This window comes from Seriola dumerili, unplaced genomic scaffold (genome assembly GCF_002260705.1).
Source record: "Seriola dumerili isolate Sdu_G_001 unplaced genomic scaffold, Sdu_1.0 BDQW01000242.1, whole genome shotgun sequence".
NCBI classification, from domain to species: domain Eukaryota; kingdom Metazoa; phylum Chordata; class Actinopteri; order Carangiformes; family Carangidae; genus Seriola; species Seriola dumerili.
In genome coordinates, this window is record NW_019174497.1 from 7476424 (window position 1) to 7493178 (window position 16755).

At 41.4% G+C, this 16755-nt stretch overlaps 1 protein-coding gene across 1 annotated transcript in view; it reads right to left on the minus strand.

The window, feature by feature from the left end:
- insc (INSC, spindle orientation adaptor protein) overlaps positions 1-16755 on the minus strand; it is a 60275-nt gene extending 43520 nt beyond the window's left edge. The window contains exon 1 of the mRNA XM_022756283.1: positions 16648-16755. The gene's annotated coding sequence lies outside the window, so the exon portion shown is untranslated. The remainder of the gene's footprint in view (positions 1-16647) is intronic.

Genomic DNA, 16755 nt, shown 5'->3' on the forward strand with positions numbered 1-16755 from the left:
GGGAACAAGCTGGAAGCAGGCTGTGCTGAGCCATGGACCCAACATTCCCATCCCACACACAGTGGGCTGGCTGAAAGTGGGCCCTTGTACTTGGACAGAGAGACCCACACAGGGCAGCAGATAATGCCTGCTGTGAACTGCTACTGCTTGAATGTTTGGTGAGTCAGCTCAAGTTTCTCCAGGTACATTACAACACTACAAGCTACGTTTACACCGTTCTACTCACAAGCTGTTTCATGGTCATCGAAATACACAATTTTTCCTTTTTAATTGCGCCTTATTCTATTGTTAAAAAAAACTCACGATAATGTGTTCCAGCTGCACAATATTAAAGGAACAGTGCTACATTAAGTCTAAAGTAAGCACGAGCTACCTTAACAAACGTAACATGAGCTAACATGCATTTAGCTGACTGGATTTTACAGCCCATGTGTATGATGAACTTCCTCCTAATACATTTTGAAATCGTCAATCAATGTGTTTCCTCTGCACTGAGACATTCAAGAACATGCTTTTCTCTCCAGACACAACAGCCTCTTACCCTCTTGCCCATTATCTCATTGGGTCTAAATCCAGAGCATTCCACTGATAACACTGGCATGTCCAATTTATTTTAAGATTCGGTTATGTTTAGGGGCTGACACTCAGCTAAAATACCTGTATTTAGTTTGCTAACAATGTCCCAAATGCATATTTTGGATAAAGTCTAACCGGGTTTTTTTTTACTCTTCTTTCTCGTATGTTTACACTGAGCATGTTTGTGTTTCTGTTTTCAAACTATTTCATTATTTTATTTTTAATCTCAAAGTGAATCTAACCAAACCAAATATAAAAGTGGAGCTAACTTTTCCAGTGTGACCAAGAACAACAAACTTCAGCTGTTACTCTTCTCTAACAACACCCAGCTACACATTAACACAGCTTTATCGACACCTGAGTGTTGCTCAGTTCAGTCAGTGAGTAGAGCCGTTCCTCTACAGCTTTACTGGAGAAACTGGGAGTCACTGCGTTGCAATTGCCTGCTCATATTTTCCCAGCCTGTCCAGGGAAGTGAATGACCCTCTGGGAAAACTTCTTGGACGCAAGCCCAACCTCCAGGCTACTATTGCCCCATTCAGCACTGGTGAGCGTAAAACGTAACATACTGGATACCACGAAGAATGTCAGAGCAAATGCTGACAACCAGCCGAGGATCAGCTGTAGTGTAAGTACAGTTACATTTACAGCACAACTGTTTGATGAAAATTTAAGGTTTATGGAGCCACATAACATTTAAGAGTGTTTGACACTCCTGTATGTTGAAAGTCATCTTCACAGAAGAAGAACAATGGCTGTGCTCACCTTGAAATCGTGTCTGTTGGCTTTCTCAGAAAGAGACTCACTAACCCAAAGAGACTCAAACTCTCACTGTGTAATTCACTTCTGCAAATATAGTTTAATAATACACTGCTTTCATGTAGTTGCACTGTGCTTGACCCCGAAGTTGTACAAGTTAGATATTCAACCAAACTTTGTGAAAATATGAGTGTTTGAAACATAAAGAGCACAAGTACGACGCTGTGTAGGAGCCATTGTAGGTAAAAAAAAATTACAGTGTTGAATTTACAAGAAAGACACACACACACACACACACATCTAGCAAATAATTTGTTACCGAAATCACAGAAATTATTAGATCTGATCAAGCATGACCCAGCCTAGCAAACTGAAGAGATGTGGTTCTTGACAAAGGTCTTTTTTGATTTCTGAGGTTTCTCTCAGAAAGGTATGACTTTATAGTCTCAGAGTATTTAAGTGTTTTCATGTAAATTTGCGAGTTCTTTCTTGTAAATTAACCTTAGAGAATATCTGAATTTGTTACTTGTAAATATTTAAATATGATCTTTATTCTTAATGTATCCTCCTTTCCCTGTAATTTTTATTCATTTTTTTTTTCTTCTCTTACCTACGATGGCCCTAATGCCCTGTCGTATACAATACAAGGGTGTCCAGATGGAGGTGGAATCTGCTGTAGTTTTGAGAAGTTTAATGAATGTTTTTATTCTTATTCATTAACAGTAAAATTCTTTTGCATTTAGGGTCCAATGTAGCTGATGTTAACTTACAGTGAGCACAGCTGTTGTGGTATTAATAAAGGAATGAAAATTATTTCAAAGCTTTTAAAGCTGTGTTTAGTGTTTGACTAAGACTCACATTATGTCTCACATTAATACAATTCTCACAACAAGCTCACCTGCGTTGGGAACAGGCTGTAACATGCTGCAGTCTTACAGTACTGGAAAGTTATTTGACTCTTATAAAATTGACACTCCCTAGAAGATTGATGATTTTTTAGGGGATTTTTTTATTTTATGAAGCTGTCAGACTAATGCACCGTGCAAACACATGCAATCTGCTGTGAAGTATGTCAAAACTTGATATTTAATATTTTTTTCAAGTATGTCTTAAAATAGCGGCCGCACTACTTTTCCCTCTGCCTACATCCAGGTCTTCCGCTGGCCTGTCAAAAATAACACGTCCTTCAGATTTCTCCTCAATCATTTCTGTCACCCAAGTGAAAAACAGTGGGAACCACCACGGGAAACACTGACAGCTCCTATAGTTAACTCCACATTCTCCCAATCATTGAGTTTTCTTTACATGCGAGCGAGGACGCAACACACAAACCAGAATATTACACCTAGAGAACTGTACATTGACTCAGTCTGCTCTTTCACAGATACTGGACAATAAGTTTGACTTTAAAGACACACAAAGCCACATTCTACAGCTGTGTAGCTAATTATAGAAAAACAGTGACAATGTCTTGACATGGCTCCAGGTGATGGTGAGGGGGGTTGAGGAACGTCACAGTTTTGAGACACACCGTGATGTCGGGAATAAATGTGTAGGCGGACGGAGAGGAAGCACATATATTCTTACTACAAAAAGTGGCTGTACAGTGTTTGGGAGGGAGATCGAAAGAGTCAAAAGAAATGGAGAAGAGGAGAATATGACAAGGGGTAACGTGGGAGATGGATTGTGGGTAAAGTAGGTAACAACATGGACTGTACAAAGACTCCGGTTACATTAACCATTCTCCAGATAGATGGGTTTTTCAGAGTAAGAGTTTCGTAACAGGGAAACATTTCTTCATGAGAGGTTCAGATGTGGTGGAGAGACTGCAGCTCTGAATGCCACAAGAAGCCACAGTCTTGTCCTTATAATGTGAATATTTAATAAGATGCTTTGAGGGGCGTCACGGTGGCTTTGGTCTTTAAGACGCTGACCGCTTAATGGCAACAGACCCAGACTGAGTCCAGTTTGAGGCCAGTGATGCACATCATCCATTCTCTCTTTCCCTCAAGGGCCATTTTTTAACCCCTTCAACAATCATTTGTAAAACACATGATCATGATGACAACAACAATTATTATTGTTAATTATTATAGACTGCTTTGGACTACAACTGTGTGGTGCTTTTATCCAAAGTGCTTCATAATTTGCCTCTTATTCACACACACACACACACACACACACACACACAATCCTACACTGCAGGAAGCGGCTGAGGAAGAAGAAGAAAATGAAGATCCACGCCAAAAATATATTGCGCCAAAATAAAAATGAATTCTAGGTTTGAACCGCTACAGGAGCAAAAGAGACTGCGGTGTAAAGTATATTAACAAGTGGTCAGTAAGAGTCATCTTTTTACTTTTCAACAATGTAATGTGTATTAAGATTTAAACAGTACAACAAAACAAGGAAAGATGAATAAGAGGTTACAAAAAGTTTCTGTGGGGCGATAACAGTGCTAAAAAAGTGGAGGAAAGTGATGGTGAAGCTGCTGAGAAGTGAGTCACAATGTCTCCTTAATGGATCATTTGAGTCTCTCTGACTCTAAAAATCCATTTGGGAGAAGGAGAGACTCGGTTCAGCATCTGTCACCAGCCTCCACAGAGGAGATGGACTTGCTTGACATGTAAAATGCTCCAGTAGTCTGAGAGTGCCTGACAGCTGAACCACAGTTTTGCTCCACTGTACTTCTGTCACTCATACTTCATACTCCATCCGCTGTGGGCCTCGAGGTACGTGGAGCAGGAACATCTCACTTTTGGCGACCTTTACGGAGCTAAAGTTTTCTTACTTTTTCAAGGAGCCAAATGTGAAAGTCTGAAGTTTCTTGAATGCAACCCTTTAATTTGAAATATTTTAGCTTTGTTTTGTTTTTTTAAGTATTTTTAACAGGGTGTGAGGAGCACTGACTGTGCGGACATGGCTTGTGGCTTGTGATAAGTATTGCTCACTTCAACGAGGACCTGATGCTTGAACTACGACGCAGGATCTCAGGTTATGGAGGTAACTTCAGGTTTAATTCAGGGTTTTCAGTGAGTGGTTCACTTCTCAGCAGCGCAGGTTAACTTCAGAGGATCAGGTCAAAACCTGTCAACAGACAAACTACTGACCAATCAGATCACCGGAAAAACGTCATCATTTCTGCAGCAACCCGACGGGAACGAAAGAGTTTACAGTAAAGTCATAGATAGTAACGAGCAGTACATATTTTCAGAAATCACTTTTACAGGACACTAATGCTCCATTCTCCTCCCTGCACATGGTGGCAGTACAGTTATTGTGTGTGTTTGTGTTGGTTTGTGCACCAGCATGTCCTGGTGTTTTGGTCCCCCTAGAAAACTATGAGGTTTAACGCAGCCTCTTTTTATTACTTGTTGTGAGCTTTTAAACCAGCCTTTATCTGTACATTTTAATTATACAGTTGAATCTTACAGTATTTACTGTACTGAGTCTTGTATTTTAAGCTGTGAATGTATTAAGAGTGCAGAAATCCACATCTGTTTTTATTTGCAACCTTACCTGGATTTAATTCAGCTCAGTTACAAAGTCAATACACTTTACTGAAGCGTATTAAGAAAAATAATCAACTGAAAGTGTATCTTTATCATTCATGCAGGTTCAAATGTTACATAATAACAACAGCAGATGCAATGCTTTTTCTATCCTAGCATCAAACACACACACACACACACACACACACACACACAAACACACACACAACTACTCTCAGCAGTGAATACAGTAAAAACACTCTATAAAAAACTTTACTAGAGATTAGGCCAATTTTGTTTTTTGTTTTGCCTGCCTTAATTACCCTCGAGTCTCTGTGTGCACCAGTTTGGGATATGAAAACAAGTCCTTCCCCAGCACACTCCTGAGTGGAGTGGATGAGTAGATTCCCTTGTAAGGCAGAAAACTGTGCAATCTATTTAGGTCTGGGAGCATTCTTTCCTCTGGCATAATAATATGGAAGCTAAGCACTCTGCCCTCATGGGGGTTTCTAGGCAACCTGCATTGCTTATGGAGATGAGATCAGATGGGGTCAAGTTGCGCGTACACACAGACCTGTAACCCTGAGCGTGGTCTACGATCAGCCACCCTGTTCAGTGTCACACTAATAAAAGAGGACAGATTGCTACGACTGATGGCAGCTACAAGGGACGGCAGAGCGAGCGTACCAGCATCTGCTAAATCCTCATTCTTCAAACAACAGAGGAGCCTGGGACACATTTTCCCCCCAATAAGATGAAATTCAGCTGCATAAACAACTATACTGCTTCACCACAAGCCTGCTAAATGCTTGTTGTCTTGGTGCTTTATGGTCAGCAATAAAAGTGCCTGTAATTCTTATTTTGAAGAAAAAAAAAAGATGATAGCAGCACCATACCTCCTGAGAGCTCAAACTGCCCCACCGTCACGCCAAGAGAAATATCCAAGTGCATTTTAAGCTTCCCAGCTCCATCGACAGTTAGCCGAAACAAATAATGGGAAAGTCAGCCGGGGGTGAAGAGACAACATCCAGAGCTAACAAAAGAGTTTGGAGTGGAGCTCAGTAGCTTGAGGAGCAGCTCCAGCAGGTCACAGAGACTGGAACTGGATCCTAACACAGTCTGGTTCAGTGAAGGGGATCGTGCGGGTACCTGACACCGGCAAAACATCAGGAGCTGCTTAATAATGAATGTGTAAGGCCTGTGGAGAGGCACACACACCACATGGCTAATGGGGAGTCAGACTGACATAATTGGAGACAGGCTCACAGCGTAGTCAGGTAAATGTAGGGTTTATGACTATAATCATTTGGAGCAACTTGACACATGTTGCTAACAAAGTACTAAGTCGTCACCCTGCAGCTCCTCACTCTACACACAGTGTGAGTTTAGTTCAAGTGTATACTCAGACAGATTCTGTCCAGTCTTGTAAAACCTTTTATTCTTTGACAGTTATAAAACAGATCAGTCAGTTAGAAACCAGCGTGGTGTTCAAAATAACAAGATTGATGGGTGTTGTCATGTATGACCTAACTTTAACCACACCCACCTCAGAGACAGAATATGATTGGCCAGGACGCAACACTCGTGGCAAAGGAGAGGGGAAAACCAAATCAGAGACGAGCAGTTGCCAGCTCCGAGAGACAAAAGTGGAAACCACTTTTCTCCGATGAAACATCAGCTGAGTCATCATGAAGCCGAGAAAATAACAAACACTGAGGTTGAAACCAGGAGACAGAAGTGCATCAGTTTGAAAACCTGTGGTTTGACTGACTGGCCCTTTGTCAAAACCCAGATGAAGTCAACACAGAACACCAAACCAAAAGTGATCCTGAACGTAACACCAAATAGAACCACAGTGTCATGAGATACGTGGCTGGGGTCTCTAAGAAGTGCCAAAGGATTTGTGTAAAACATAATATACTGCATTTTTCAAACCTGGACAACCACATACCCAAACATCATCAGAGCAGTGTTCATGCTTACATTGCACAACACAGAAGAGCAAATACAGCAGGTCAGGACTCACTGGTGTTCACCCACTGAGTGTATGTACGTGCACAGAAGTATCCTGGTTTAGATGATCATCCCAGTAGAGACACAGATGATCCAAATCCTAAATACTGTTACAATCACATATACAGAGATGTGAATAACCCGGTTTCTCTTGTTCCATGTAAAAACCCCATTTCAAGTAAGATTAAAATCATAGTTACATAAACAGTTGTCATGAAGGAGGAAATTAGCTCTAGAGACCAAAACTGTTTTTGTACCAGGTTGTAAACATGTTTATTTCTGCTGTAAAATTGGAAATTTTTACGTGGGAGTCTATGGGGATTGACTTGCTTTTGGAGCCAGACTCTTGTGGTCATTAGAGGAACTGCAGTTTTTAACACTTCTATGTTAGCTTCATTTTTCAGCCTCGGAGGTTGATGCTTGATTAAAACTAGTATAAGACTGAAAACCAGCCATGAGCATGTAAATATACAGATTGAAGAGAAGAAACAAATGTTTTGAGGACCAATTACAAAAAAAAAAAAAACCCAAACAGAGAAGAGTAACAGTTTCAATGAGTTGTGCAGTAGTGGGTGGGATACTGACACTTCCTGTCTGCTGCTGCATTTCTGCATCATATTTATAGATCTAGTGTCAGGAGGACACATAGCCCCTGGGGTCAGGACGATCCTGAGAGGATAAAATAAATAAAACACACAGCCCACTATCCATAGGAATTACATCCATATTGGATTCTCACGATTTATGTCCCGTGCCAAAGTTCATTGCCAGCGCATGGATTGATGTGCCTCTTAGCAAGAAAGTAAAGAGGCTAGGGTGATGGATGGACCTGGATCAAAACAGACTTTCATACAGGAGACTGACATTTGCCTCCCGCCACACACCCGCCTTTTTGTTGCCCAATTGTTTTCTGGTGATAGGATTTGAGAGAATTGATGAGGCTCCACAGATGAGTAAAGAAACCTTCTCAGCTCCACAGCCACAGCACATTTCTACCTGGTACCATCAAGGTGCAGTGAACTCCCAGCTGCTTTCGTGGAAGTGCTCAGGCTCAGCATGGCTTCTCAATAAAACAGCAAGACCTCAGCTTCACTAAATGAGAAAACACCACAAAAACATACCTGATAATTGAGCTTTATTACAGGTTAAATAATACGTCAGTTGATTAAAATGTACAAACACTGGACAGAGCAGACGTATGGTTTTGAATACAGTGTAGCAATCTTTAGACATTTATTTTGAAATTTGAGTCATGGCTCAACTGCAAGTGTTTTTTTCTCCCCTCTCTTGTGTTTCCCTGTGTCTGTGTCTTTCCTGTTCTCCCTTGTGTCTCCTCCTACCCAGATTGTCTGTGTGTGTGTGTGTGTGTGTGTGTGTGTGTGTGTGTGTGTGTGTGTGTGTGTGTGTGTGTGTGTGTGTGTGTGTGTGCATGTGTGTGTGTGTGTGTGAATGAGTGTGTGTGTGTACATGTGGTGGGCGTTTCTACTTCTCCTGCACACCTGATGGCAATCTACTCATCTCCAACTGTTCAACTCTCTAGTCCACCAAGTATTTATGTGAGATATCTCTTGTGTTTTCCCTCGTGCTCCTCGCTGATCCGGTTTTCTCCTGCGCCTCAGTGATCCCACGAGCCAGACCAGAACTTCATCTGCAAGACTACATCTCAGACCTCAGTCTTCACCCGAACGCCATCTCACCTCTCCCCTAACAGCACAGCCTGCCTCTATCCTCGCCCTCCACCCACCTTCAACCCCATTCAACTATTTTTCCAAATGAATAAAACGTTTCCAACACTCTAACTGAGTCTAGTGTCTGGATCTGGGTCCAAATATTATTAAAATATGTCACAATTTGACACCACTTGCATATTTCTGTTGGCCACCTTGTTTTTCTGTCTCTTGTTTTCTCCTCTTCTGTTTGAGTTTGGCTAAAATAAATGATGTTAATACTCTGATACACAAAGTATCTTCAGCTATCTTGGTTCATTGCTTTTGCAGCATTATCTTGAAGATCTGGGGCCAAAGTTTTAAAGTTAGTGATAAATTCTTGAAATTTGTGTCATCAGCTTCCAGGTCGGACTTCAGGCATGAGGCCAAAACAATCCTTTGAAGCAGATTCCCGACAGCAGCAGGAGCTCTCAAGCCTCAGCATCATTGCCTGATCTTCTCCTGTCAATCACGTGGAGAATGACCTCACTGGCATTTATGTCACGCAGCTCCTTCAGTTAGATGAAGTGCCTTGGAAATGGCATTGGCCCAGTTACGGCCCAGCTTCACATGTCAGAAAGACCCAGGAAACTGCAAAACGTAGGAGTCGAGCACAATCCATACATACAATTTATGGCCAGCTGTCTGTCTATCCATCTCCGCCCACGGGCACCTACAATGTAAATTCATGACCTCATATCCAACGCCTGCATCATAAATAAGGCCTGAATGGATACGTGGTTCATACGCCGCATTTGGGCCGGCGAGTGACCTGATATCAGCAGCTACACACACAAAATGTCTGAGAAAAAGAGCGCAGAGAGGGAGAGGTGGAGGACGTAATAGCAGCAATTCCTTGCGAGTAAACTCTACAGCTGTTTGACATTAAGAGGTGGGAGTAAATTAGGTGGGCTGGGTCCGTGTGTGTGTGTGTGTGTGTGTGTGTGTGTGTGTGTGGGTGTGGGTTTAGGGAAAAGGGAAGAGCAAGAATCAGGGGCGGAGGATAGGTCCATGGCTCAGATCTGAGCCCAGGAACACAGGCAGCACTTCAGGGCAGGGTGGAATTTTTTTCAAGGCGTTTTCCTTCCACTGCTATTCCACCAGTGAAGTAAAGGCTCGGGCTAAATGGGTCACACATGGGGTCAATGTGATAAGTAAATATCGGCTGCAAAAAATCGCAAGGTATGCAAGAAAAGCTCCACATGTGCCCACATGTGACACTTCAAAAAGCCACTTCAGTGCTATTTTTTCCCACTCTGAGCACAAAAAGTAAACACATGTGAGAGTTTTCTGGGTAATTAAGTCTGGAAAAGAGTCTGCCATGTCTCATTTGACATATACAGAATATTTTAAGAAATAAATACTTAAAAAGCGTGATTCCTAAATGAGATATGCATCATTTAAACACGAAAAAAAAGGTGCAACTTGAGCTGAAACAAGTAGCCAATTAATCAATTAGTCAATCCACAAAAAATGAACCTACTAATTGGATAATCAAGTGATTGTCATTTTTCATGCAAAAAAATATTTTGCTTCTCTTGATTCAGCTTCTCAAATGTGAGAATTTGACGCTTTTCTATATTATAAATTGATCTTTGGACTGAAGACATCACCTCGGCTTATTTCATTATGTTGTAACATTTCAAAAACTAAATCATTGATTTATTGAGAAGACAATGGGCAAATTAATAATGAAAATCATCATTAGTTGCAGCCCTAGTTATGACATAATGAATTATAAAACTCAGGTTTAGTCATTATTGAAATATGTTCTGTAGGACTTAAAGGAAGATGAGAAAAAGTTCCCTGAGTTAGAGCTCACACATGTGACTGATAATGAAGAGCTTAGAAATCATAATCTGTTAAAATGTTTTACATTTTGAACATGCCCCTGGATTTGTATTGCTGCTGTTTGAAGCCGTGAGTGGACAGTGGTAGTGAGGGTGTGGGGGGTCACCCGAACAGAAAATGACACCACTGCAGGGGAGTAGTAACTCCTCAGGACTCCCTGGGGTGCTCACAACACCTTTAAGACTTCTTCACGAGGAGGAGGGAGCGATGACCTCTCTGTCGTCTGTGAATCACAGCAAACAGACGCGCTGAAGTACTGAAGCCTCCATTTCCTCTCATGATCTCCCCAATGAACCATAACAAGGGCCACAGAGCAAACACAGTAGATGGCAATCTGCAGTAAAGACAGATAAACAGACCGAAGCCCACAAAGCCATGACCTCCATGCAATTAGCAGATGGAGATGGGAAGAAAAGTCGAGAGCAAAGAAAAAGAGGTCAACGCGAGAGAAGCTCCAAGCTGACGCTCTAATTCAACCAGTCTGATATTGATTTATCTCCCAGCCTTGGGCCCCAGAGTGGCTGCCATATTGGGCCCACCTACGCAAAAATTTATACCTGCACTCTCCTAATTGAGTCCCCACTCCAAAGAGAGAGCCTCCACTGAGTCATGAACACTACTGCAGTGATGTGTCAACAGTCACCATTACCCACAGCAAAGCAGCGTCAAAGATGTGCACGTGACGCACGTGCAGCGTCTGTACTTGTGATGTAAGAAGGATTAAAGTGGGATGAGATTCATGGGTGCTGCTTCATGTTGTTACTATCTAAATACTATATCACAAAAGTATACTGATTCACTGGTGTGCGATACTTATCATGACAAGATCTAATTCATTGATGAATGAATGTTTAATCAACAGCAGGAGGGTTTTTTTTTAGACACAACTACTTTTTTTTACACTTTCTACAAAACCTTCTCACACTTGTTTAAAAACCATAAAAACTGCCTCTGTGTGTCGGAGACAGACAGCTGGCTCCATGTGGTGGAAGATGTTGTTTGTATTCCACCAGGGTCAAAGGTCAGCAACTCAAAGGTAGAAGCCAAAGTGCAGAAATGTATTACATTTGTCAGATAATGGCCTGGCTTGTATCTCCGTTCTTTACATATGTTGATAAGAGTTTTGTATTTTTGATACAAAGAAAATTAGCACAGAGGCCGATTCACCAAATGGCACCAAGATATCAAGACTTTAATTTCACCTCTAAGAAATCATGTAACAAGACAGGGTGCCTGGACAGCCTTCATAACATGGAATGAAAGAGACTAAGAGCTCTGTCATATCCAATAACAGATTATCAGGTAACTCTGTGGTATTTAACTTTTTACTATTTCCATTAAATTCATGTATTCAATATCATCTGAAAAATGTACTGCATTAATACAGTGCTTTGCAAGGCGATGGCCTGGACATCAGGGGAAGCTGGGGTTCAACGTCTTCCTCAAGGACACTTCAACACATGGACAGGAGACAGAAACCAAACCACTCCACCTACTGAGCCACAGCCTCCTCTACCTTTTTTTTTTTTTTGCACACTTGAAAAAATCCTTTAAAAGTTTGAAATGCCTTGTCCTTAAAATAACCTACTGGCCTTGAAGCTACCACCTGTCCACTTGTATTATGGTATTTGGTGTGTAGTCATCAGTTATTACTAATTAATTATGACTAATTATATTATTTCCATTTTCATTTCAGCAACAATAATCTAAAGAAAAGAACTGTATCGCTGTTGTTTTCCATGAAGAAAATGTAGTTACTGGGCATCTGGATGGAAACAGTCGGAGGACTGGCTGAGCTGTGTGAGAAACAGCTTCTGGGGAAGACCAGACTTGTGGGAGGAGAACCAAAATGACCCGGTCCTGACTCCAGCGAGGCCACACAGGCACAATGAGGAGGGATGGAAAAATAGCACCAAACAAAGAGAGAAAGAAACTACCTCATCCTGAAGAAAGAAGCTTGTAATGGAGAGTGACAGAAGCTTGGCCAGGTCCAGCTCCAAGAGTGAGATCTCAGCCCAGTACACCCTTTGAATGTGTTGTCAGCAACTATAAGGATCCTGTTATAGCAGCAAATATACTGGATGAGTTTGACAGGGTAGTTTGATTACACAATGCTTTGGCACTTGTTCCAGACCTATGTGGAGCTCCATGTTTCCAGCTTTAGCCGTGGTCACAAAGTTCAGTTACACCCTCAGTCATAGTGCTCATCAGACTGTATGGGCAAGGCGCTCTCTTAATGTCTTGGGACAATGAAACCCAGAGACTCCCCGCCCGTGCAGAAAGAGCCTAATTAAACAGTGCAGCAGCAGAGTGAGGGCCACACCTGCATGTGCGGTTCATGTTAACCACACCACACCCACCTCAGCTGTTCACCAGGCAGTGAAGAAGAGAAAGCACGGCAGAGAGTAACTGTGCATCCAGATTTATCCCCAACTGGTCATGTATTATTAGACAGAAGTGCTAAACAGATGTTTAAGGGAAGCGGTTGTCGTAGTTTGTCATCAGCCGACGTTAAATGAGCCGTTAAAACCAGCTTGAAGGACGGACCTCTTATTCTAATACTTTCAACTTAAAACAAGTGATGCTGGGCTGTAATTTGTAATTTGCTGCTAGGAATGATAAAAGCAGCATTTATAAACAGCCCGGCCTTGTATTCAGCAGGTTATTATTATACCTAAATGGTATAATAAATAATATCCTAAACTTGAGTGAAGTAATGAGTCACCAAATGTAAGGCTCACTAGTGTGTAAGGTGCAAGACTGGTAAAATACAAATAAAATAACAGAGCAAGACACTGAAGATGAAGAGGGATCCCAACATTCATCCCTCCTCAAACACTCAAAAAATGCCTCACTGATATATCTATGAACGCTCTGATACCCTCTGTACACCAAATTTAGTCAGTATAACATATATATATATACACATTTTACACTGCCAGCAAGTTTGCCTTTCTGTTCAGACTGAGGACATACACACAACTGCAGGGAGCAATGTCATCATCACGGTTACAGAGCACACACAGACAGTGTGTTTTTAAATCTTATTTCGTGGCTGCAGCTCACTCTCTCATACTTTCATCCTGAGCTCATTGTAGCGGCGGTGTTTCTGGTTGAGCAGCACCGTGCTGGACAGTTGACCGGTGTGTTTAAAGTGTCTGTTCTCTGAAAGAGGTTACAGCAGGAAAAGAGGCGGAAATTAGTGGGTTCACAAAGGTGTTATGCTTACATCACTGCCGATTGAACCGATAAATACCTGTGTCTACTGCAGTCATTTGTGAATGCCGACTGTTCCCTTTCCCATTGCCGACAAAAACCTGATGTGAGTGGGTCTTAGCGGGTTTTTTGACCCGTGGAAAAGGGGCTCGAGACACTCTAGATGTTGACTGAGTGGACAATCCACAGTTAAGACAGTTAGTCTGGAGAGACTAGCTAGCAGCTCTTTAGCACAGTGGTGCTCTGAGCTAAATGCTAAGCTCACCATGCTAACATCCTCACAATGACACTGAGACCATGTTACTTTAACTGTCTGTTGTTTTTATTATTTTTATTGTGTTTTTAATCTTCTGTAAAGTGTCCTTCAGTGCTGTGAAAGGCGCTGCCAAATAAAATGTATTATTATTATTATACTAGCACATATAACACTTACCATCTTACCATCAATATCTCCAGGGCTATTCTGATGTGATGTCATGCTAAGACTTATAAATTAGCACTTAACTCATGTTTGACCATAAACCAAAGTATTCTTAGATGTGATGATGGCACAAGATGAAAAGAATCAATAAGTACCACATTTCATGGCAATCCATCCAACAGGTTGCCAAGTCATCTCGCTGTACACTGAAAACGTCGACTTTATGGCGGCATTGGAAGAAAAAAGGTTGGATCACCAGAGTTTGTAGAATTCATCATCTGGGGAATATGAACATCTCTACAAAATAACATGGAGTTCAATGTTTGCTGAAAAGCTTCACTCTGGACCTAAAAACCCTGAACTCAGGCGCAGGAAGAAGTTCATAATTATAATTCACTAACCAGCTCTGCTCTATGTTGTTTGTCATGTAATTACATAGTGACAACATGACTTGCACGGCCACAAAATGCTTCTAGTCCTGGAGATACATTTGTTGTTCAGTTCATGTTTTCATTCAGAACCTCTTAAGCCTTTTCCACTCAGACATTCACTGCTTGAAGAGCAAATGATGGACCCTGTTACTGAGCAAGAGAAGCAAAGAAAAGGAGTGAAATGATAAAGATAGGACACAAGGATCTGTGTCACATGCACTCATACACACATACATATGGAAAAACATAATGATACATCTCTCTTGTAATCTCTAATTGTCTCTCTCTCAAACACACACATCTCTCCACCACCACATCACACATACAGAAAGCCTGTAGTAAAGTCATGTGGGAGCCGTGTCCTCATCACCACCAGCAGCCTCACTGTAATCGTTGTTGTTTTCCACTGTCCCAGCTACCACCACTCCCACACAAACCAGATCAGCCAACTCCAAACAGCTACAGCCGCTCTGCTGTTCATTCAACATGACTCAGAACAAAAAATGTAACACACATATTCTCCCACTGAGCAGCATCCCATTCATATTTATTTTTATAGCATCAATTAGCAAATGCAAGTTCTCACAGGAAGACTAACAGTCATGTACTGTATCAGAGATTTAAAGCAGTCAGCTGACATAGTTAGGTGTAAAGGTCAGTCAGTAGTCAGTAAAGTGTTAGCGTGCTAATTAGACAGAAATATCCACACAAACGTGTCTTCAGTGTGACCCTGTTGTCACTGGATTTAAAAAGACAAACTGACTCAGCAGAAAGTTGGTATAGGCTTTTAATTCTAGGGTTCACGTAACTCAGTCTGACTGACTGTGGGTATAAGCTTTCCATCCTCTGCGTATTACTGAAAACAACAACATCCTAGCTACCTACACGCTGTAAATAGCAAGTTTTGACCAAGATTTGGATTGTGCAGTAAGACAGGCCTCGTTGGTTCCTTTGGTGAATGGTTGTAAAGATCTCCAAAGGATTTGTTGACAACATTTGCTATCTAAGAGGGACATTCTTGCATCTTTACCCACCATGGAAAAACTTTCATTTTCTAAGCTAATGAGCCAGTGAGGGTAAACACAGAGAGATGACGTGAAGATGCCATAGGTTTGGTGGCATCCCCCCTCAAAATAAGGGAGGACGTGGTTAAAACACTGCAGTCAGCTGGGGTAGATGCAGCACACAGCGGGGCAAGATCCAGACACGGATGAGAAAATGCCAATACTTAAGCTCCACCAGAGCTTAAGTATAGACAGGCCTCGCCTCTAGGGCACCAATTATCATCATCATTATATTTGTCTTTTATCAGTAAAAGTTGTATCACACAGTTGACTATGTCTTTTAAAGAAAGTGCTCAACTCCCCATGTGCAAATGTTCCACCAGAATATTGAACTCAATTTATAGTCATATTATTCCCAGATGTGCCTATAATCTGATCACTTTTGTCTATAACTGTACTGTATTTTCTTTTTGTTAGGATTACTCCATCCAGGTGAATGTAATCTGTTTCTCTTTAGATTTGGGGATATGGCTTTATGTTTTTAACTCTGTATGAGTTGGTTCTTGGAGTTTTTTTGTTTCTTTTTTTTTTTCATCCATTCTAAAGGATTTGGCAAGGGTGATACCGTAAAACATAACTGAAAAATATAAACTCTAAATCTTCTTGAATTTCAAAAATATCAGTCTCCAGTCTCGGTGTAACCTTTAAGCATCCAGATGATCAGCACTGCTGCACTTTTAAATCAAAGGCTTTTACATAAGAATACTGACATCTTTAGAAAATTTCAAAGGTTTAAGTGATAAAAAAAAAAGCAGAGTTGGACACTGGTCAAGAGCACTTTCATGAGAGAAAGGGCTATGACATCAGTTTAGTCAGTTGAGAGCGCTTCAAGCACTTAGCAAAATATAACAACTGCAAAGCCAAATGGAAAATACTCTGCTGTAATGTCTGTCTGCCCCTGAACGAGTGGACAACTGCATTGCCATTGAAGATGTTTGGAGGATATGGCAGGGATATCCTGTGTTACCTTCAGAATATTTAAATCAGGTGCTGCATGCTGTACTGCTGAGCTGCTAGGTTATCTGAAAAACTTTGTTACCTAAGACTCAAAGTCCTTCACAGCATCATTTTGCCTTTTTCCAGAAGTTGACATAAGACTGAACTGGTTGCCAAACTTACCCATTCTCTTGGTCAGCGACTAAACGATGAAGTGTTCCCAGGAGGGTTCATAGTTTCAGCTCGTGGTTCTCGTCTTCTTCCCTGCAGACTGTCTGTCTCTGTCCTCTC